This window comes from Pseudorca crassidens, chromosome 12 (assembly GCF_039906515.1).
Source record: "Pseudorca crassidens isolate mPseCra1 chromosome 12, mPseCra1.hap1, whole genome shotgun sequence".
NCBI lineage: Eukaryota > Metazoa > Chordata > Mammalia > Artiodactyla > Delphinidae > Pseudorca > Pseudorca crassidens.
Genome location: NC_090307.1, coordinates 85,996,812 through 86,018,706, shown reverse-complemented (window position 1 = coordinate 86,018,706; position 21,895 = coordinate 85,996,812). Strand labels below are relative to the sequence as shown.

Genomic DNA, 21,895 nt, shown 5'->3' with positions numbered 1-21,895 from the left:
CACTGAGTCCGAAAGGGAACATGCTTAGAAAAAACTCCAGAGACAGTTTCGGTTTAGAAATAGTTGAGGGCGATTCTCCATCGAGGAAAACGGTCAAACAAGGGGAAAACTTACCACAGTGACAGAAGTCAAAACCCCCAAGACATTCCAGAAGAAGAGGCAGAGGCAGGGCCCACAGTGGCTGAAGGGCAACAAAAGCCTCGGGATCCTGCTGGGTTAGAAACATGCAGAGAGAAAAGTAGAAGGTTTGTATTATGGAGAATTTAGGATCACAAAGCTTTTTGAAGAGCTGACTATTATACATGTGGGGTCCCAGCTCAGAAGATAGGTAGACCCACTTATATTTAGGATTTATATAAAAATATGGAATTCAAGGCCTATAGGGCCGAACAGAGGATGAGAAAGCCTGAGAAACTCTAGAAAGGAAATTCCAGGCAAGCCTGCACAACTTCCCTTCAAGATATAGGAATTCTAGTATCATAAGTAGCCTCTTGATAGGAACTTTATCCAAATTGAGTTTTAGGTTCACACTGGATACTGAGTAACTGACTCAGATTGGCTGGAATCCTAGAGAGTCTAAAATCAATACTGTTTTTCTCACTTATTTTCCAGGTGAGAGGCTGCTGAAGGAGCAGAGACTACAGGCGGGGTGAACGAGTTCATACCCTGGTTTTACCACACGCTAGCTGTGCAACCTTCACCTAAGAGATTAAGAGTGGGGTTAATGGAGATAATAAAAGGCAACTGACCTTGAAAGGTAACATTATAAGGTAGTTTAAGGGTTAAATAAATTAACGCATGACAAGTATTTAAAACAGTGCCTATGGTCTTCCCTGGTGGCGCAGTGGTTGAGAGTCCGCCTGCCGATGCAGGGGACACGGGTTCGTGCCCCGGTCCGGGAAGATCCCACATGCCGCAGAGCGGCTGGGCCCGTGAGCCACGGCCGCTGAGCCTGCGCATCCGGAGCCTGTGCTCCGCAATGGGAGAGGCCACAACAGTGAGAGGCCCGCGTACCGCGAGAAAAAACAAAAGAACAAAAAACAGTGTCTAGAAACTGTTAAGGGCTCAACGAAGTTTAGCTATCATTATCATTATTTTATTTATTCCATCTACTTCCTCCCCTCTCTGCTATATTCTAAAACTGCTAAGAGTAGTTTGGGTATAGATTCCAAGATGTATTTTAAAGTTCGGGGAACATCTCTTTTCCTTGGGAAGTGATGACACATTAAGGGAGTTAGGGATCAAACTGCTGCCATGTTAACATCCGGATGCAACATTCTCCTAAATTTGGGGAATCTAGGGACGGTGCTAAGTTACTATATGTCTATATAGCTCCCCAGAAATCTGGGGGGAAGGAAACATGCAAATGATACGAGGTTGGAGTTAAGCCAACTCTGCTAACATCTATCTGAAGCAGCTCTATCACTTCAGTAGAAACCACTAACATGAGAAATGGAGTCCTACAGACTGCCCTGAGTGACCCTGCAACATCTGAAACTGAATCAAATGGGGAGAAAAAGGAAAACCAAAAATGCTTTCAATATATTTAGGGATTTTAGTTTCTAAAATGGGAACAAAGGGTTGACTCAGAATGAAGGTTGTTAATAGGATATACTTTAAAGGGCAGGAATTTCAAATGGTTGAGAGGGGGCCAGGTTTTTTCTTCCTTGCTGAATTACACATGCCAATCATGGTGCCTGCAAATCCTACAGATGGGAACGGCCTCAGCTTTAAGGATAGGCCCAGCTGCTGCAGACCATATAACCGCTCCATCTCGCCTCACCACAGGGTCTTAGACTATGTGCAGACACCTGACCCATGAGCTTAACAGTGACCTCTGCTGTGGCCTGGAATAACAGTAAAAGCTGCAACAAAGTTGTATTCCCAATCTCTCTCTCTCAGGAATCTAAACAATATTGAAAATGAGGTGATTAGCCAGGAGACATGAAGCTGAAAGGTTACTACGTACAAAGGAACTGGAGCGGTCACGAGCAATCACAGCAAACCAGAGTCATGAGGAAGTAGAATCTCTAAGTAAGGTAGAGAAAAGATAGATGGGATAGGAAAAAAGAAAAAACCAGATGGCAGCAAGAGGAAAAAGACACAAAGGAAAGACAGCTGCCTTGAGACCCCACTGTCGATTGGAGAGACTGCTTGTCTCCGAGCTGACTTAGTTAACGACAGTTTTCTGGCCCAGGTGCATCCTTACGCCATATCCCGTTTCCTAAAATGGAATGGATCTCTGCTCCTTGCAACAGAAAATCGCTAACTAAAACAGTTACTTCAGCTCCCCTGAGGATGGAGTTTTCCCAGGAGGCAGCTCGGTGCCTCCAACCAACAGACTCCTGGCAAGTCCACCCCAGCCAGACGTGCCTAGATGTCGCAACAGAACGGGGCGGGGGGGGGGGGGGTGTCTCATTCCCTAGGCTCCTTCGGCACAGGCCCTAGGGCTTATGAGCATCTCAATGGCCTATGAAAATGTTTGAGACCTGAAAAAAATATTTACTGGATGTAAAATATGAAAATAAAATCATAAAATCAAAGTTAATAAATGTTTAATGCCTACAACTAGTCTAACGAAGCTTAACTCACAGTTTTGTATAAGCTAATTTCATGTGGGATGTGGGTACATTTTTTTAATACGTTTGATACGTGACATGGTAAAGGCCACCGAAGATAAGAGTGCTGAGGCCTTCTAAGGACTGCAAACCAGTCCCGCGGAAGGAGACATGCTTGGGTGTAAGCTGCAACCCGCCCACCCTGCCCTCCGCAGAAGTTTACACTTAAATATTATGCCTTACTACTCAAAACTGAGCAGTCTGAAGTTAGAACTCAAGCCTCACCTCCCAAATTTAAACACACTGTAACTTTGGCACTCCTGAATTAGGGGTCTATTATTTTTTCTTAATGTAATATTTTACAAAAATGAAGCCAAACAACTTCTACTAGCCATCCTATTAGTTTTACCAAAAAGAAGGGAAAACATGTTATTCAGGCTACAAATGGTCCTGTATGTTTGAAGGACATCTGTCAGCATAATAAATCAAAAATTGGTCACATTTACTCTCTCCTTGTGCAAGAGTCACCATGAATGTCAGGAACAGATCCAAACATTCTCTCCCATTTGGCCAGATTCTTAATCTGAGAAAAACAGGAGGTAGTTCAGAAGTTATACGAGATTTAAATCTTATACCTGTAAAAGCAGAAAGGCAAATATAATTCTCCTTCCACAGTCACTGCTGATTAGGGCTCTCACTGGGTGAGCACAGAGAAGCTCACCGTCTGTTCCAGCTACGACCACTGCCCTCTCCCCACCTTCTCTGCTGGCCTTCCCTGCAGACCTCTACACTTCCCGGTCCTGCCCCCCCACACCCACTCCCCCTTCTATACCCCACCCCCACGACGCCTCTTCTGCAAAACTGTTCCCTGGGAGTTCCCTGGCCGTCCAGTGGTTAGGACACTCCGGGCTTTCACTGCCGAGGGCCCGGGGTCCAGTTCTTTGTGAAGGAACTAAGACCCTGCAAGCTGTGTGGTGCAGCCAAACAAAACAGAAAAACCAACCAAACAAACAAAACCATTGCCCCCCTCGTCAGAGCGCAAGGCCAGACCCTTGCTTCTGTTTCACTCTTTGACCCTAGGTTACACACGTCTCCTCTGTCCCCAGTTCCCTGCACTTTCTCACCTCTCCTCAGGCCTTGCTGAAGGCATTGACCATTTCTTTTATTCCTTCTTTCTAAACACCAGTGTCCGCTAAAGGTACATCCTGACTCCATTTTTTTTTAGCTCAACCACCTGCCTGGCTTGAATGAGAACCATTTCCATGATGACAATTCCACATTCTCTCATAACAGGAATATTTCCTTATCATCCCACAATGAACTGAAAATCACTAATTCACCATATGAAGTCCCTATAAAAGGCAACATCTTCCCCCAACAAGTCTCCCAGGCTGGGAGCTTTAAATCCAACTCTCTCCCCGTCCCCACCCTACACATCTTTCCATTTCATCTGATCTCTGCTTATTTTCTCCTCTCAGCGTTTAAACCAACGCTAAGCCTCTTCCATCTTAAGGAAAACCCGTATTCAATCCTATGCCTTCTCTAGCTGCCATGCTCTCTCTCCATTTCCCCACCCAGGCTTCTTCAAGGCTTATCTTCCCGACTTCTATCGCTCCACTTCCCACTTACTCCTCCACCCATCACTACGCCACTGAAGAGCCTCCGGGCGCAGCCTTCATCTCGCAGGACTCTCCCTCTGTGACTCCGCTCTCACCACCACAGTCTTATGCTCAGCCTGCTGGAGACCCCTGCTCCCCCTAAGCACCGGTGCTCCCGTGGGCTCCACCTCAGCCCTCGCTGCTCCCCACTTACACCCCCACCAGGCCAGCCATCCAGTCCACACGTTCTCAACTCGGGCTGTTAAAGAGAACCTTTTGTAGGAGTTGTTTTAACCGTGCAGAACGCCTCCAGAGGGCGCTCAAACACTTGCTCAGAAATCTTCATGGCCATTTACACGACAGCATTAGAACCTGAAACGAATTTCACAGTGGATTACTACCTCTAACTCGTTGCTAAGCAGCATGAAGATTTGTACAACCTGCTTTCTGCAGGTTCCCTGATCCTAACTGTGAGTCTGGGGGCTTGCTTATCACAAGGTCCTAATCCTAGCATAATATAGAGATAAAGTAATGTTACTGCATATTGGTTAACTAAAAACCTGACTTATGTTTGCTGGCCGATGCCAAGTATTTTGAATCATTGAAATAGTCTTATCCTTAATCCTATGAAGCTTAATCCTACACGTTTGACATGCACATCTAAAAATAATTTTGAAAGCCAGAGGGACATAATGGGGTTTACTCTGAAGGAAAGGGGTTCGGATTATTTTTATGAATTGTTTTATCATTTACCTAACCCCTTTGGGACAGACGTTTGCTCTGGCTTTAATAAGGGCTTCCTCACAAGATCTGTCACAATACTGTGGAAGGCGCTGCAAAATTAGATGTGGAAATAAGCTATGATTATTTTATGAACTTGCAGGTTATGAAAAATAAATGAGCTCTAGAATAGCTTTACTGAATTTCTTATATCAGGTGACACAAGAGACAATGCATATTCTAGAGTTAGAATAAAGCTGTAGAAATGCTTTCGTATTAGCAACACAAATGACTGCTTTTTAAAATCAAACTTTGAATTCTTCTGATACAACGCCAAAGTTAACCTTCATTTTTTTGAAAATCTCCCTTCTTCCAACTTCTGTCCAAATGAGTATCTACCATAGCCACTGGTTATCCATCTTGTAGTTCTCCCAATTTGGATTAGCTGTGGTGATTCTTTAAACTTAGGCTAAACACTTCAATTTGCCCAATCTAGTTTCACTCCTTATCCCTTTATCACATCTGTAAACATTTAAAACTACTGCCCCTGCCACTTCTGGGAACTTCCTCCTCAGCTGCCAGGAACCGCCCTCTCCTGAGCCCCTCCTCTGCACTCACCGCCTGGCGCATCTGCCCCTGTAGGCCCTGCAACAGTGAACCCAATCAGCTGGGCTGAACCAATCAGATGCTCTTCCCTGAGAGTTTAGACTTGGGACGTGGAAAGTCTGGGTCTATAAAGTGACCTGGCAGGGACAGTGACTCAGGAGGGACAAAGGCAGAGAGCAGCTGCACTGATTCCTGTTGACGTTCCAGCCACCACTGGGTCTCAGCCAAGAAACAGCCCTGGATGCCATGGTGGCCTCCTCAGAAATCCCCCTTCACTTAAGCCATTTCAAATGCATTTTCTTTTAACCAAATGTCCTCTAAGACATCCTCCTCCTCTCTGATGAATTCTTTTGAGAATTTAAAGGTCTCCCCTACCTTTTCCTTGATGGGTCATATGCCCCAGCTCTGCTCTGGGCTCCTCCTCATTCTGGCCTACACAATATCACCCATCCACGGTTTCCATGCCAGCTGTGCGGTGAGGACACTGTGAATGATTCTCCAACCTCTATCCATACTTCTGCTACAGCCTGAATGTTTGTGTCCCCTAACTCCAGTGTGATGGTGTTAGGAGGTGGGGCCTTTAGGAGGTGATCAGGTCATGTGGGTGGAGCCCTCACAATGGGATGAGTGTCCTTATAAAAGAGACCCCAGAGAACTCCCTCGCCCCTCTGCCACGTGAGGACACAGCGAGAAGACGGCATCTATGAACCAGGAAGCAGGACCTCATCAGACACTCAATTTACTGGCACCTTGATCTTGGACCTCCCAGCCTCCAGAACTGTGAAAAATAAATACTTGTTGTTGTAGCCACCCAGTCTACGGTATTTTGTCATGGCAGCCCAAATAGACTAGGACAACTTCTAATGGCCAGGTAGGCACCTGCGGATGGATCAGACCTAGGGCACCCCTCTGCCTACGTCCTGGCCCACCTCTGTGTGGAACGACCAGTTTGGAAACATCAATAGAAATCGCTCCAATTATTCAGCAGTACTGACAACAGGATGACTGACTTTAGGACCACCACCTGCTCAAAGAGTCAGAGTCTAGCCCAAAAGGCAACCAGAGTATTACCCAAAGTGAGGGTCATGAAGTCTTAACTCCATATAAAAGACATCAACAGTCCAGTCTAAGCTAGACAGATACCCCAATCTTAAACAATACATAGATGTGTAATCATATTCCAAGAAAAATTTACCACACAGAAACACGGATTTTTAATAATGGATTTATGCACAGCACTCAGTCATTCATGTAACAAAGCATGTATCTGCATCATAAAATCATTCTTTGCAAATTCTCTCAGGAAGATCCTACATGTCCTACAAGCCCCATACACTCAGCACGTCCAAAACTCAATCTGTCACCTCTTCACCAAAGCCAACTCTGTTCTCAACTCTAGTAAATGGGTCCACTAGTCTCTCAATTGCAAGTCAGAAACCTGGTTACCATCAACCCTCTTCCCACTCACGAAGTTCTGTCACTCTATCTCCTCAATTCCTCCTGAATTTATCCACCCACCTCACCGACATTCAGCTGTCATTCAGGCCACCATCTTCCCCTGGAACACTGCAAAGCCTCCAGGCTTGCCTTCCTCTAACCCATTATCCACTGTAAGGTAATCTTCCTAAAATGCAAAATGGATTGTTGATTACCCCGCTTAAAGTTTCTCAATGGGTTCCATTAATTCTCAGTGTAATTTCCGAATTTATTCATATGGCATATATTTGTTTGTTTCTTTGTTTTTGGCCATGCAGCATGCGGCATCTTAGTTCCCCAATCAGGGATCGAACACCGTGCCCCCTGCATTGGGAGAGCAGAGTCTTAAACCACTGGACCGCCACGGAAGTCCCAGGCTTTCAGACTCTGATCAGCGTTAGCTACTATTTACCTCTCCTGGTTCATCTCTCACAGCTGCCCACTCCGATTCTAGCTCCAGCCAAAGCAAACTTCTTCAGACTCGCCAGGTTCTGTCTGCTCCTAGGCCTCAATCACTCCCTGCCCCGCCACCCAACACTCCTTTGAACTCTGGGCCCTCACACTTGCTGTTCCTGCCATTTACCTTCGGGGCTCACCTTCTCTAGAAAGCCTCCCCTGACTGGCACCCCTACCCTCAAATCTGGGTCATGTAGGGTACCTTCTTATGTGCCCCCAGAGCCCTTCCATGTCCGCAACGCTATCTCCACTACCACACTTCCTCGGCTTTGTCCTCCACTAAGCCACATGCCACTCCACGTCCACAGAACCTACTGCAGGTCCACAGTTAACCCCTGGCAAGGGAACAAATGCACATGCCTTTAGAATAACCCCTTCAGCCTCACCTACACTGCATACCCCGAGGCACCCTGAGCTCCACTCTGCCGAGTCACTTGCAGGCCCTGCATAATAATCAGGCTCTCAATGCTTCTGCCCTTGGTCCAGCTGGCTAAGTGCTACTCATCCTGACTCAGTTAAACGCAACTTGCTCTGGGACTGGATCTGTGTGTTAGGAACACGAAGAGTTAACAAGAGTCAACCTAGGAAATTCCACGGCCCATGTTTTAAGTTTCTGCATTTATTCTACAGTTACAAGAAACGAGAACTATTTTTATTCTGCATATTGCTAAGAAGCAATTTTCCTCCAAAAGTTGGAAGAGACAAAATTCATTCAAACTTACTCCAAATGTATCACTCAAAAAATGTTTAGATATTAGTTTTTAGAGAACATTTTAGAGGACACTTTAATATATAAGACAGATCTATTTTTTTAAAGGGCATGTATCTATTAACCATGCAGCTAACACATGTTCTACATAGGATGTACTTTTTTAAAGTAAACGTTCCAAAATAAATGAAATAACAAATTATAGATGTAATAACATAATCCTGAAAAATAAAAAAAGCAAAAAATTTTAAATCATCCTACATCCTACTACCCTAAATACACAACTTTTAAGATTTTCATTTAATTTCTTCTAGACATTTTTCCATCATAGGTTTTTGTGGAGGGTTGTTGGGACTTCTGTTTAACTAAGGGTTTTAATCATATCACGTATGCAATTTTGCATCCTGATTTTCCTTCAACATTGTCATAAGCACTTTAATACATTTTCTTCCTAAATATTTTAACGGCCAGTAATATATTATCCAGTGGATGTACCATAACTTAACCCTTAAAGTTATAGGAAATGCACCCTTAAAAATAATTCCACAATACATATCTTTTGTATGCAAAGCCTCTCTGTATTTAAAAATATTCCTCTGGGCTTCCCTGGTGGCGCAGTGGTTGAGAGTCCGCCTGCCGATGCAGTGGACGCAGGTTCATGCCCCAGTCCGGGAGGATCCCACGTGCCGCGGAGCGGCTGGGCCCGTGGGCCGTGGCCACTGAGCCTGTGTGTCCGGAGCCTGTGCTCCGCAATGGGAGAGGCCACAACAGTGAGAGGCCCACATACCGCAAAATAAATAAATAAATAAAAATAAAAATATTCCTTTGATGGCTCCTAAGTGGTTGCTACATCAAGGAATATGATTACTTTTAAGGCTCTTGATACATATGTCTAATGTAACATAAGAGTGTGACATTTTTGCTACATCCTCGCAAGTCCTAGGTCTTAAAATTTTTTAGTCTAAATTTAGGCCTTTATTAAGTGAGAAATTGTAAAATCTTCATTACAAGTAAATCTCATTGTAAAAAGGAAAAAAAAACTTCAACAATCCAAAACATTGTGAAATAAATATAAAATCAGTCCCAGAAATAAAAATTCAGTCTCCCCTATTCTCTTCCCCTCAGAAGTAGTCACATATCTTTCTAGATCTGTCTCTATTTTTATTCAGAACACACACACACACAACCACACACACTATTTTGTTTTGTATCTTACAAAGAAACGGAATTAAACCTGCTCAAAAATATATTCTAGACATCTATCCAAGCTATGTCAATACATACAAATCTACCTCTCTTTTAAAAAGCTACGTAACATTCCGTAGTGTACAGGTACCAAATTTTTTGTGTTCATCTTCAGTTTTTCCTCATTCTAAGTGATGCTGCGACAGACTTCATTCAAACTAACTTGTATCTTCTTATTAGAATATCATCAATTCCTTGAAGTGTATCTGCTAGATGAAAGCATATGGGTGTTTTTAAAATTTTGACAGGTTTGGGCAAACTGTCATCTGGAAAGGTCGAACCAATTTTATGTTCCCAAGAATATACGAGGTACCTTTTTCTCTACATCCTTGGGCAGCTTTTAAATTTTAGCCTGAGAGCCACCCCCCCCCCAAAAAAAACCTCACTGTTTTAATTTCCATTCCCCTAATCACAAGTGAGGTTGAATTTCCTGTCATTGCTTTGATATTTTCATTTCTCTCAGAACTATTCATATTCTCCATTCATTTCTTAATTGTGTCAATTCTATTATCCTTTGTTTATACATGTTACCAAAACTTTTTCCCCAGTCTGTCACCTTGTGATGTTTTTTTGTCACTCAGAAATATCAGCTTTGATGATGTTCCAACTTATCATCCTTTTACGATTTGGGGCCTTGGTCTTACCTAAATGGTCTACCCCAAAAACATTTTTCCCAACATAATACATCCTCCAACATAATAAATTCTTATATTTTCTTCTAGTACTTTTATAGGTGTTTTTGTCTTTGAGTTAGTTCTTTAATTCAAATAAAAGTCATTTTTGAATATGGGGAAGGAGAATCTTTCTTTCCAAATAGTCATTTTTCCCTATACAATGCATCAAACAACCATTGCCCAACTGTTTCAAAATACCAACTTTATTATATAATAAATTCCTATATATATATATATATATATATATATGGGTCTGTTACTGGATTCTACTTGTCCATGTACCAGCTTGTCTATTCTTGTGCTCACCATTTACATTACTGTACCATTACAGTATGTTTTGATATCTGGCATAGCAAATCGTTCATCACTATTTTTCCGCTTGAAAAATTTCTTGGCCACTCTAGCACATTTAGTCCTCTGGACAAATTTTAGAAGCAATTTATCAAGTGTCCAGAAATAAGTCTCACTGGGATTTCAACTGGAATAACACTGAAGTTACAGTTTAATTTGTAGAGTATTGCAATCTTTACAAAGATGTCGTCCCTTCCAGAAACATGTAATGTCTGCCCATTTATTTAGGTTAGCTTTTAAATTCTTCAGGTAAAGGTTTTTACTTTTTTCATAAAGCTCTTGTACATTTGTGTTTTACTCTTAAATGTGTTCTGGTTTTGTTGCTACTGAGAAGAGACTTTTACTTTTCTATAGGAGTAATTACCAATTATTTGATTATGAGTGAGATCACACATCTTTCCAAATGTTGAACAAATTATACTTCTATCCAGTGAACTATCCACATCCTGCAACCACGTGTGGATTTTCATGATTTTCCTCATTGATTTGTGTGAGTCCTTTGCATGTTGAAGATATTAACTCTTCACTTATATTTGTCATAAATATTTTCCTACTTTGTGGTTTAGTTTTTGATCCTAGGGTTTTGTTTTCTCTTTCTTCTTAAAGAAGTTTTAAATGTGTACATAATCTAATACATTGATTTTAACTAGCAACAGATTTGAGTGCCCCATAGGTGCGAAGACCTGTATCTCTCTCTCACAAAAGCTGCACGGTGGGTATTACTTTCCTCACTTAAAATAATCCAGTTCAAGTCTGTGTGACTGCAAAGCCTGTGCTCTGTCCACCTCAGCGTGCACAACTCTTTTTTCCAGATGTTTAATATTTACTTCCATATTTTCTTCCTGATTTGAAGGGCATTCACGATGGTTTGTCATTTATTACATTCCCATATACAGTTTATCTCTGGGGTGCTGAATAGGTTCCAGTGACCTGTACAGAACAAACATGATTCTACAATATGTTTAAACAATCAGATAGGGTTTGTCCCACCTCATTACTCACTATTCTGTCCAGTTCACCCAAAAAAGGGCATCTCTATAACGTTTAAACATCACATCCAGGAATACGGCCTGTCCTTCTGTTTAAGACATTGTCTTATCTTTCAGGATGTTTTCTGGTCTCCTCCAGGCAGACCGCACTTGTCTCGGTGAGGCTGTGCTTACCTGTTTCTTGTTTTTTGTTGCATTGTGATCAGAGCCTGCTGTTTTGGTTGTTTATCCATTTAGTTTCTGCCAGGTTATTTTCAGTATTCAGAAAGCTATGACTTTTATATACACATTGTGCGCCCAGTCACTTTCTCGATTTTTTTGTCTGTTTTTTCTGTTATTCTCATTTTTTTAAGCCAACAGCATCTACAAATGTTTCCCTTCTTTTCATTTTAGAGCCTTGCCTCAGTCTTATTTCATGTATTCCTGCTTTGACAAAACTTACCAAAAACATGTTAAATACCCCAAATTTTAATTTGACTCTCATACTTTTCTGTTAAGCATAGTATGAATAATTAGTTTAACATATGTGTGCCTTTCGCATTAAAAAAGTGCATTTTTATGCCTACGTTTTAGAAATAAAGAATTATTTATTTTTAAAATCAATTATTTATTTTTAAAATCAAATACCTATCTTGATCTTAGTTTAGCTGGTAGTTTAAAGTCAACGTGAACTGGACGGGAAAGACCACTTCTCTTCTAGAAAGGCCTCTGAAATGGCCTACCTGGTCTCCCCCACTTCGACTCTCCACCCCTACATTCTGCACGCAGCTGCTGGAGTGGTTGTTTAAACATGCAAATCTGATTATGTCACTCCCCTACTTAAAACCGAACCCTTGTAATGGTTTCCCATTTCACTCAGGGTGAAATAAAACATCCTTAACCTGCCCTACAAGACCCTACACGATCTGGCCCCTGCCTAGCCACACTTGCCCCTCACCCACCATAATCTATCCACACGTCATTCTTTCAGTTCCCGGAATGGGCAAAGCTTCCCCCCTTCTGGGCCTTCCTACAGGCTGTTCCCCTGCCTGGAAAATTATCCCCCATCTCATTCTACACTGACGCCTACTCACCCTTCAGATCTCAGCTCAAACCTTATTTTTGCAAAAAAGTCTTTCCTGGGCCCTCCTTCTGCAATCTGAAATTTGGTCCCCTTTTTATACTCTCTCATAGCCAATGCTACTTCACTTTCATAGCAGATACTAGTTTATGATTCTACACGCAGCTGCGCGATTGTGTTTAATTTCTGATCTCCTCTCCCCCATAGATCAATTACAAGAGAACAGGGTCAAGTTGATTTTGCTGACCACACTACAAACATTCATGCATATATGAATGAAAGAAAAACACCTACAAAGCCCCTAATGGTATCTCTTACATTTTAAACGATACCCATCACATTATTCAATAAATATTTACCGTTTAAACTCTGATACTGCCTGCAAACTCCATAAGAATCCATTTTACTCAAAGGACATAAAAACTAACCTGAATCTGCTGCTGCTTCAGAAAAACACATACACAAATTTACATCACTAGGAAGTAAGTTCTGTTTACATATTATGAGAGTTTTATGTAGTGTTCAAGTTGCTGATACTTTATTCTCAGGCAACTAATTTTTATGCCTTATTTTTAAGGTATGTAAAGCACTATGAAAAGTGCTTTGTAAAATACTCTTTCAGAAGTCTAATGTATTAACAGTACTTGGTAAAAATATAGCAAAATCAGAAATTAAACAGCATTCAAAGTTGGCTATCTGTAGTATTCTGTAATATACATATCTGGTCAAAAAAGAAAATATAAATTATATTGTAAATTAAAAATTCCTTCAGATCACAAAGGCCAATTAAATCAACATTATATACCACTTTACACTCTACAAAGACTTTCACATACATCATATGACTGAACTTGGTGGGACAGAGCAGGTATTAACATCGTTTGTAGAAAAGAAAACTGAGGCTTAGAGTAATTAAATGTCCTCCCCAAGGTCACAGGACTTGAAAGTAGTAGAGTCACAATTACAACGGGGGCAGGGGTGGAGGCTCCTACATGTAAATTTCTGAACCAAAGAGAACTTCCATCATAAAAGCTTAGGCTCTGTAATTAGTGTAGATTTGTGCTCCCTTCACTAAAATGTCATTTCACTAGAGAACGACAACCAAAGAAGCTGTTTAAGTATCAAGTTAAAACATCCATTGCCATCAATCCAGGAAATGGCTAAATAAACTATGGTGCACTCAAACTATGGAACATGATGCAGCAGTTCTGCAAAATGAGTGAATGCATCACATGCTAAAACTGAAAGCTAGAGTACACTTGTACTTATTAAAACAGTCAGAGATTATACAAGTACACACATTGTTTAGATCGTAAAAACATTTTTAAAGATCTAGAAGGATACACACCAAACATAATAGTTGTTATCTCTGGGGACAGAGATTTGTAGTCAAAGACTTTAGCCCATCTCTGTAATGTTTTCATTTTTACAACGAAAATGCTTTACTTTGCTAATTTAAAACTAATTTTTAAAATTTAAATTAACCTGTGGGTTGAACACGAAGGTCATTTTTCTGTTCTAAAAAGCTGTGCATCTACCAAGGAAGTAGGGCCTCCCCCCAAAAAAGGACAAAATATAGAAACAAAAACAGTTCGATCCTTTTAAAACAATAAACTATCACAAAACGTTCCTTTAAAAAAAAAAACAACAGCTCAGAATTTTTAAAAAACATCTAGTCTCCTTTGTTGCAATAAGACAACCAATCAACTATCAACTAGAAAAGTCCGGAACAGGCTCCTCCTAGAGAGATTTAGTTGTTAAGAGTTCGGCAAGGAAGGTTTCACAAAGGAGCTGAGTTTTGAGGGAAATGAGAGGTGACTTGGCAGAGAGATGCGGGAAGATTAAGCCAGATGGGGAAATGTCTGGGAGGTGGATATGTTGAGTTAATCAGAAGCAGGGCACAGGGAGAAAACTGGAGTAAAGTCCTGAAAGAGGAGAGGAGGTTCCTTTGGATGTGGGAGGTGAGAGGGAGCTCGACGGCGCTGCCATCCAGTTTACCTGGGTTGAGAATCCGGCCCTTGTTATGGTCAAACAATGGAGGCGTCCAGCGGCAGCAGCGATCGGCGCTGGGTGCCGGGAGGGTTCCTCATCACCTGAGTAGGATGCTCGGCTGGCTCTGCTGGGACGCGAGGCGCTCTAAAAAAAAACACAACATCACATCATGCAGCCAAGCTTCTCCGCGACACAGCCTGGCTCCCTGATCCCACGGCGCGGCCATTACCGCCTCTCCGCGGACCCGCCTGGAAAGGCTCCAAGGCGCGGCTTCACGGGTTTCTAAAGCTGTTTTGCTCCCCCTTCCCTCAGCTCCAACAACAATGGAGCCCGGCTCGGGAGTCCGGCTCCCGCGGGGCCTCCGCCCGGCCTCGCCCCTGCCGCTGCACCTCCGCCGCCGCGCACCCTGCCGCCATCTGTAACCCCCGCTCCCCGGCACTGCGGGCCCACGCCGGCTCGCCGAGGCCAGAGGCCAGGCTGCCCTCCCCGGGGCCGGCCCGGTGGCCGCCAGGCCGCCCAGCTGCGCGGTAGCTGCTCTGACCTTTCCCACCGATGCCCGGGCACCCGCCCCGGCTCGACGCCCATCCTAAGTGATGGGTTGTTTTTCTTTTCTTTAATCCACTCATCCTTCTTCCGACCCCGAGCCCACTCCCCGGCCCCCGCCCCCCGCCCCCGCCTTGACTCAGAGAAGAAATAAAGAGACTGCAGCTCGGCCGCCCCACAACTCACTCCAAGTGAGGGGTTGAAGCGCCCCAGGCCGCGGACTCCGCGCACCCACCCTCCCTCTCCTCAAGGGACACCTCACAGGTGCGCCTCCAAGCCGCGCGCGCGCGCTCCGCACACCCAGACGCCTCTGGGGGACAGCGCGCGTGCGCACGCACGAGGCCAGCGAGCCCCAGGGGAGCGGGGGCCGCACGCATGCGCGCCGCCCGGCCCTCTCCCCTTCCCCCCTCCCCTGCCCCCGCCCCCGTTGGCCGCCCGCGCGTGCCCTCCCCCCAATCCCAGGCTGGTCCCGGGTACCCCCCAACCCCCACCGCCCAGCGCGCGCGCGCTCCCGCTCGCCCGCCTCGCTCCTCCTCCCCCGCGCCCCACCCGGGCCCGCGTTACCCCGGGCAACCGCAGTGCGGCCGCACCTGAGCTTTGCGCCTGCGTCCCACCGGCCAGACCCTCCCTTCCCCTCGGTCCGTTCCCCAACCCCTAACAGCTGCGGGAGGGGGGCGTCGCCCCCTCCCCGGGAAGTGAGTATCGATCGGCCTCCCCCGCCCCTCCCCGCAGACACAGACCCGCCGCCGCGCCGGCGCCTCTGCCGCCCTCCCGGTCAGCGCGGACAGGCCTCGCTGCCCCGGCCCCCGCTCCCAGCGTGCACCGCGGCGAGCGCTCGGGTGGGAGCCGGCGAGATGCGCTCGGCGGGCGGTGCCCACTGACCTCCCTCGGCGGCCGGGCCGGGGCAGGGCCGGAGCCGGGAGCCAGCCCCGCCCGCCGCCCCGCCCATGGACCGCAGGCCCCCGCTGCCGCCCGCCCGGAGGATCGCGCCGAGGGGGGGAGCCGCCTGAAGGACCGCGACGGCCGCGCCCGCAGGTGAGGCGGGGCCCGAGGTGTGACCGAGTCGAGCCCCGCTCACCTGGCGGTACCTGCAGTGAGGCTCTGCGGGCGCCGGTGGGGGGGCGGAGGCATCTGTCGCGGCAGAAACTCATTTAGATAATTTTTAAAGCCCTCACTGCAGGGGGAGGGGTGCTCCCGACCCACGGGCTGGGGAAGGGTGTCCCCTTGCGGAGACATCTCGGGGGGAAAAACCAAGAGGTGGAAAGGAGGGCAAAAGTGAGGCGCAGCGACTCCCGCGCCGGCTGCCTGCAGGGTCTTCCAGCCCGTTATGGGGAGGGGGATGCCCTTGCCAGGGCTCCAGTCGAGGCTGCAGTCCGTCCCCACCGCGCACCCAAGCCAATCCGAAGGGGGAGGAGAGGACAGCCCAGGGGCCGCTTCTGCCAGCCCCGGGGTGGGATTGTAGGGTGAGGGATCCGCATTGCAGGTGCACCAGGAGCGCCCGAGGGCCTGGCCCTGCTTTGTTTGGGATGCTGTGGGGAGGAGGCCGTCTGAATCCACATCGCTATTTAAATGCGTTTACCACCTCGTGGACGTTAGAGACCCTCCCAGATAAGTTGCATTGTCTCCTGTCCTGATAACCCTTTACGTAAGTACTCTATCTTTACAGCCCCTTTCTAAAGCTTTGATATGGGCTTTAGTTTACCCTAGATAACGATTTGCTTGTGATTCATGAAACTGAGCATAATGCAAATATGCAGCAGAGCTCCAGGCTCGGCGACAGAGCTGCCGTCTGCTACAGCGAGTTAGTCTAGTTTATCTAACTTACGTTTTCATGCTGACCTGTATTAATTTTAAGCTTTGATATTGAGCCGTATGATCTATTCCAATTATGCAAATGAAGTGGTCTGAGAGGAAGTATGATCGTGCTCTGTAATTTAGGTTGCAGTAATCGGTCTTATAACAAAATACAAGCTGTCATACGGTAATATATTACACATTTCCAGAAACCAACCTGTAAGAGTGTTAAAGCTAGAATTGACGTTTTAATACTTTTAAGTTTGACGTTTATTTAAAGAGCATTGTTATTGTTTTATTAAATGGGTTTTGTTTTGTTTTGCACAGTCAAGAATTCTCTTGCATTTTCTTGCCGTTGAATTATAAGGAAAAGAATGCTAACATTTAAAGTGACTTTTACCTCCAAAGACGTTCTGAATTCATTTCTTTAGGCTAAATGTTCATCTTACGTGAAATATTTTTGGAGAAGGTTTTAAAGCTTATGGTATGTTTATGTGTATATACACATATGTTTACGTATACATACACACTATTGGAAAACCTTAAAATAAAATAGTTTTTATTGTTCCTCTGCATCATGTTATAATTACTCAGTAAATTCAGTTTAGGTATATTTAAAATCTAAAATACCAGGCAATAATTTGTGTGTATCAGATTTCTACTGTAGCACATGTAAATACAACAGTATAACAAACAAGTTTCTTGAAATTAGATATTTTTATTGTTAATTCTTTTTTTAAAAAAATGAATCCTTTTACTTACGACAGAAAATCACTCATGTGGGCGCTTAACTCTTTCATCTGTCATTCGTCGCATAAATTCATTTTAACATCATCATTACTTGATGGAGTGCATTTGCAGCAATACTGATGTTAACAATGTTGAGGCTTTTAAGAAATACTTATTTATGTATTATATTTATAATTTTCTTATATTTCTGGCAAGAAAAGACATGAGCCTTTTTTCTTTTATCTGGAACAAGGTCAGCCATAAAAAGTTCTTAAGATATAGTGGGCACACTATGTTTATTAACTAAGATTAATTGTAGCTACTGGATTGGATATCCTTAAAGGGCAGAAACTAGGCGCCTTTATATGCTTCACACACCAAGGGTGCAATAAATGTTTGACTCAGATTGACGTTCCAGACTAGTTAGGTAGGTGCTAGCTTAGTGACACCAATTTTCACATCGCCAGCTTTGACATTTAAACCTGCAGAAAGGTTGGGTAGGGAAGTGAATGTGTCCTAATTGTCTTCAAGTATTCAGGGTCTGTCACGCAGCAGAGGGATTTTCTATTTCCGCGAGTTCCAAAGAAGACAAGTAGTACTTACAGGAAGAGAGACTTCACTTTGACATAAAAGCACAAGTTGCTTATGATTAGAACTTCCAGTGACAAAAGGGGCTGCTCTTTCCCTGCGGAGTTTCCGGATAAGCTGGTCCCCCGCTGGGCAGGAATGGCTACTAGGAGGTGTCACACCGGCCTGGGAGAGGCCTCGTGAGGGGGGGCACTGAGGGACTCCAGTGGCAACTAGATTGGAGGGCATTGTGGTTCTGTTTTATTTCTTACTCTGGCTTCTGCAGTTGTGGGCATGACAACATCCCAGACACCTACTTCAACCCTAGGAAGACTTTTACTGGGGTAGAGGCCACCCTGATATCAGAGGTGATTCTAATCCTACTTTGCATTTGCGTGGGGCTTTACAGGTAATAAAGCACCCTCACATTCAGTGTTTTATTTTAAAAGACTCTTCTTAATTACGCTGATTTGTATTTCTTCTTTTGGCTTTTATTTTCTGTAATAAACATTTAATCAAGAAGAAAATTACCCTTTTCTATGAAGGCAAGCAGAGGAGTCTTTTTTTTTAAGCTCTTTTTAAAAATGGAATGATGTCAGTCATTCTTTTGAGAGTCAGCATGTTGTGCAGGTGAATAGATTCTTAGCTGAAATTATTCTTTGAAAGATACTGATTAAGGGCTGATTCTTGTGCTTGCTGTGCATTTTAGTTTCTGTTTATTTCATTGGTCAAACATGACTCAAATTTTACAGCAAAAAGTCCATTCATATCCACTAACAGTAAGTTGCACTGGACTTTTCAGTTTGTCTACCTCGTTTTTAAATACATGTTGGCAGGTAAAACACAGCTGAGGAGAAGCAGCATTTCAGTGGACCGAACAGATTAGGTGGATTGGAGTTTTGTGTTTGAAGAAGAAAAAGACGTGTCCCATTTGTACTAAGTGAAATCTGGGAATGATAATTTATCAACAATAAGAATGATGCTCTATCTGTTATAACAAAGATTAGGCTATTGACTGTCAATCACAATACATGTATTAAGTGGATCAGTGGGAATAGGACTCTGTGGCCCAGGAGCAGAGCAGAGCTTGCTGTAAACAGCAGAGAACCCAATAAATGCTGTCTGCACAAGGATTTAAGTGGAACATGATGGTAAGGAGGCCAGTTGAGTTAAACCAGATTCTGACCTCTCCAATTTAGGAAGAAGTTAGAGGGGGGGGGAAACAGTTCTGAATTAATATATACGTGTAATTAATTTTTAAAAACCTTAAAAAAATAGTTCCTCTCTTTTGTTCTCTAGCAGATGAGTTTGTCCCATACTTTTGTGGCTCTTATCCACCAGCTGAATTTGGGTGTGATAATTTAAATAAGACAAAGATTTTAAAATTTTGTTTGAACCAGAGGTGCATCGTTTATTTATACTTTATGCACGAAAGGAAAAGAGAAGAATACCAAGTTCTTCTGGTAAACCAAAAAATAAAATAAGGAAATCTTACAAGTATTTATTCCTTCAAGGAAAAAAAATCACAGATGCTGCTTTAAATATTATGAGCAGAACAGCAAATTATCAAGTAAGGCAACCAGTTAGAAAGTGGCCTTTTTAGAAGTGAAAGGCTACATTTTACAGCTCCTCACCTGCTCTCTGAAGGCGCCTCGCAGATGTCTTAAAAGACTTCTTTGTTAATCAGAAAACAGGAGTTTATGTTTTTATGGGAGTTTCCACACTGGGGAGCAGACTGAAATGAATACCTTAGTGGTTATCCCAGTTTACCACTTTATCAGAAATAACTGTTTGAAGCAAGAAGTCTGTACTCCTCTGGAGCTGTAAGGGAAGAAGTGTTCTCCTCTTTTCAAGATTCTTTCTCCTAGCCAGATTCTCAGGATTGAGCAGTGAAATTCCATCGGCTAGCACAAAAGAATAAGCCGGAGATGCTTAAAGCTTACAATAAAGGAGAGGAAAAAGAAGAACACTTTTAATAAATGGAATTCTAGGCATGTGATACTCTGCTGCTACAATGTTTCTCTTTGTTGCCTCTGTGACAGCACTTAATACGTTACGTTTAGATAGTACAGGACCCATTATCCTTTGCTCTTGAGAGTTCCTTCCCACCCTACTTCTAAATGCACCCTGGACCCCTGTTATCTACCATGTAGGTAAGAGGGTTTATGAGGCATTTTTGTAAATAATTTTTAATTAATTAATTATTTAGTCTGCACTGGGTCTTAGTTGATGGCACGCGAGATCTTTAGTTGTGGCATGCAGACGTCTTAGTTGCGGCATGCAGGCTTCTTAGTTGCAGCATACAGGATCTAGTTCCCCAAACAGGAATCGAACCCGGGCCTCATGCATTGGGAGCGCAGAGTCTTACCCACTGGACCACCAGGGAAGTCCCTATGAGGCATTTCTTATGTGACATTGCTCACACATTGCTGCCACGTATCAATTATAATTCCCAGTATTATTACAGTACTGTTTTTCTTAAAGTTACACATTCCACCTAGAAATGAGTGGCACCATACTCTTAAAGGGCCATCTTTGGTGCAAAGTCAATGTGAAAACATTAGCTCCCCAAGGTACAGTTCCATCACTGTCGTGGCTTAATAATCCAGGGACCGCCATATTTTTCTAATGGTTTCTATCTAATTCTTTTAGTGATGATCAAGTGTAGGAGGTTAGGTTCCTGCCATACTCCAGACATTGAAGGAGGCTTTCTTTTTGCCCCTGTCTCTCCAACTGTCACAAGTGTCAACTCAGGTAAAGGGCACTGGTATTATTTTCCCCTCAGTGGCTGTGGCATTTGGGAGCAGATCCAGTTTTTAGAAATATGTCTTGCACATTGACAAGAAAGATGAAGAAAGGCTTTGTTGTTTTTTAATTTTCTGTTCCCATCGATAAGTACATAGCAGAGGTTGTTAGGTAGGGCCTGTTCTTTCCAAGGAGGGGTCAATCCTTGTCTTTGAGAGTGAGTCATCTTTATCTTTTGGTTACGTCCTGGTGACCAGACAAGAAATCCTGGTGGAACAGAGCAGCAGCTTTCAGCCACTGAGATACTTGCTCACAGACATGCCCTATTGCACCGGGTCAGGGGAGGCGGGGACATAGTCTTTGATGACAGAGAGAAAGGCTGTGTCATCCTTCTCAGCCTCTGCATTGTGTGATGGGTTTCAAGTGAGGAATTAGTTCCCATCAAGAAAGTGCTGGAGTCAGTCTTTGACAGAAACAGTGTTCTCAATATAGTAAGGCTGTGGTATTAGGACCTGGTTCAGAGATGAGCAAAGCCCAACTTTATTGTTTGAGGGCAAAGGCAGGGTTTTGGGGGGAAGACAAAATAAAAATCTCAGTTAGAACAAATATGGCCAGAGGTGAGACCTTCTTGGAGACAGTTAGGAGGTGTTCTCGTGTCTCATCCACAGTTGTAGGATGGAACTCAGAGCAGTTCAGGATGATCATTGACTGGAAAGGTGCATTGACTTCTCCCCCCCAGCAGGCTGCGGGTGGAGTAGAGCGCCTTCCCACGTAGGCTCGGGGGCCACCGGGACTGGACCTTCCTGGGCAGCTTATCATCACAAGTCTGAAACTCAAGTGGGAAGCAGATTATCCATCTCTGGGCCTTAGAGGAAAACCGAGTGAAGTTAGAAGTTGTTAAGCAGTTGAGGCCAGTGTCTCCCTACCAGAGATGCTGTGAGTCTTCGGTACGTTAGTGTCAGTCGCCCACAGAACTATAAATCCCTGCGGGAAGGTTGACATGACAGCGCAGACTGTTGAACCCTAAAGTGAACCCCGTCACTCGGCTTCTTGCACCTGTGCATGCAATGTGTCGACACCCTT

At 44.1% G+C, this 21,895-nt stretch overlaps 3 protein-coding genes across 10 annotated transcripts in view; 1 reads left to right on the top strand and 2 right to left on the bottom strand.

Annotated features, from left to right (window-relative positions):
• Positions 1-14,578, bottom strand: part of RFLNA (refilin A) — a 244,657-nt gene extending 230,079 nt beyond the window's left edge. Inside the window, exons 1-2 of one of the 2 annotated variants that reach the window (XM_067701165.1) lie at positions 14,441-14,482; positions 115-208 (exon numbers count right to left, since the gene is read on the bottom strand). The gene's annotated coding sequence lies outside the window, so the exon portion shown is untranslated. Of the gene's footprint in view, positions 1-114; positions 209-14,440 lie in introns of both variants that reach the window. The other variant, XM_067701166.1, reaches the window with a different exon arrangement.
• ZNF664 (zinc finger protein 664) overlaps positions 1-14,578 on the bottom strand; it is a 34,671-nt gene extending 20,093 nt beyond the window's left edge. For 2 of the 5 annotated variants that reach the window (XM_067701161.1, XM_067701158.1), the window contains exons 1-2: positions 14,441-14,487; positions 115-208 (exon numbers count right to left, since the gene is read on the bottom strand). The gene's annotated coding sequence lies outside the window, so the exon portion shown is untranslated. Of the gene's footprint in view, positions 1-114; positions 212-14,440 lie in introns of all 5 variants that reach the window. The other 3 variants (XM_067701162.1, XM_067701160.1, XM_067701159.1) reach the window with 2 other exon arrangements.
• A 914-nt stretch (positions 14,579-15,492) lies between these two features.
• Positions 15,493-21,895, top strand: part of CCDC92 (coiled-coil domain containing 92) — a 30,006-nt gene continuing 23,603 nt past the window's right edge. Inside the window, exons 1-2 of one of the 3 annotated variants that reach the window (XM_067701156.1) lie at positions 15,493-16,012; positions 16,461-16,622. The gene's annotated coding sequence lies outside the window, so the exon portion shown is untranslated. The remainder of the gene's footprint in view (positions 16,013-16,460; positions 16,623-21,895) is intronic. The other 2 variants (XM_067701157.1, XM_067701155.1) reach the window with 2 other exon arrangements.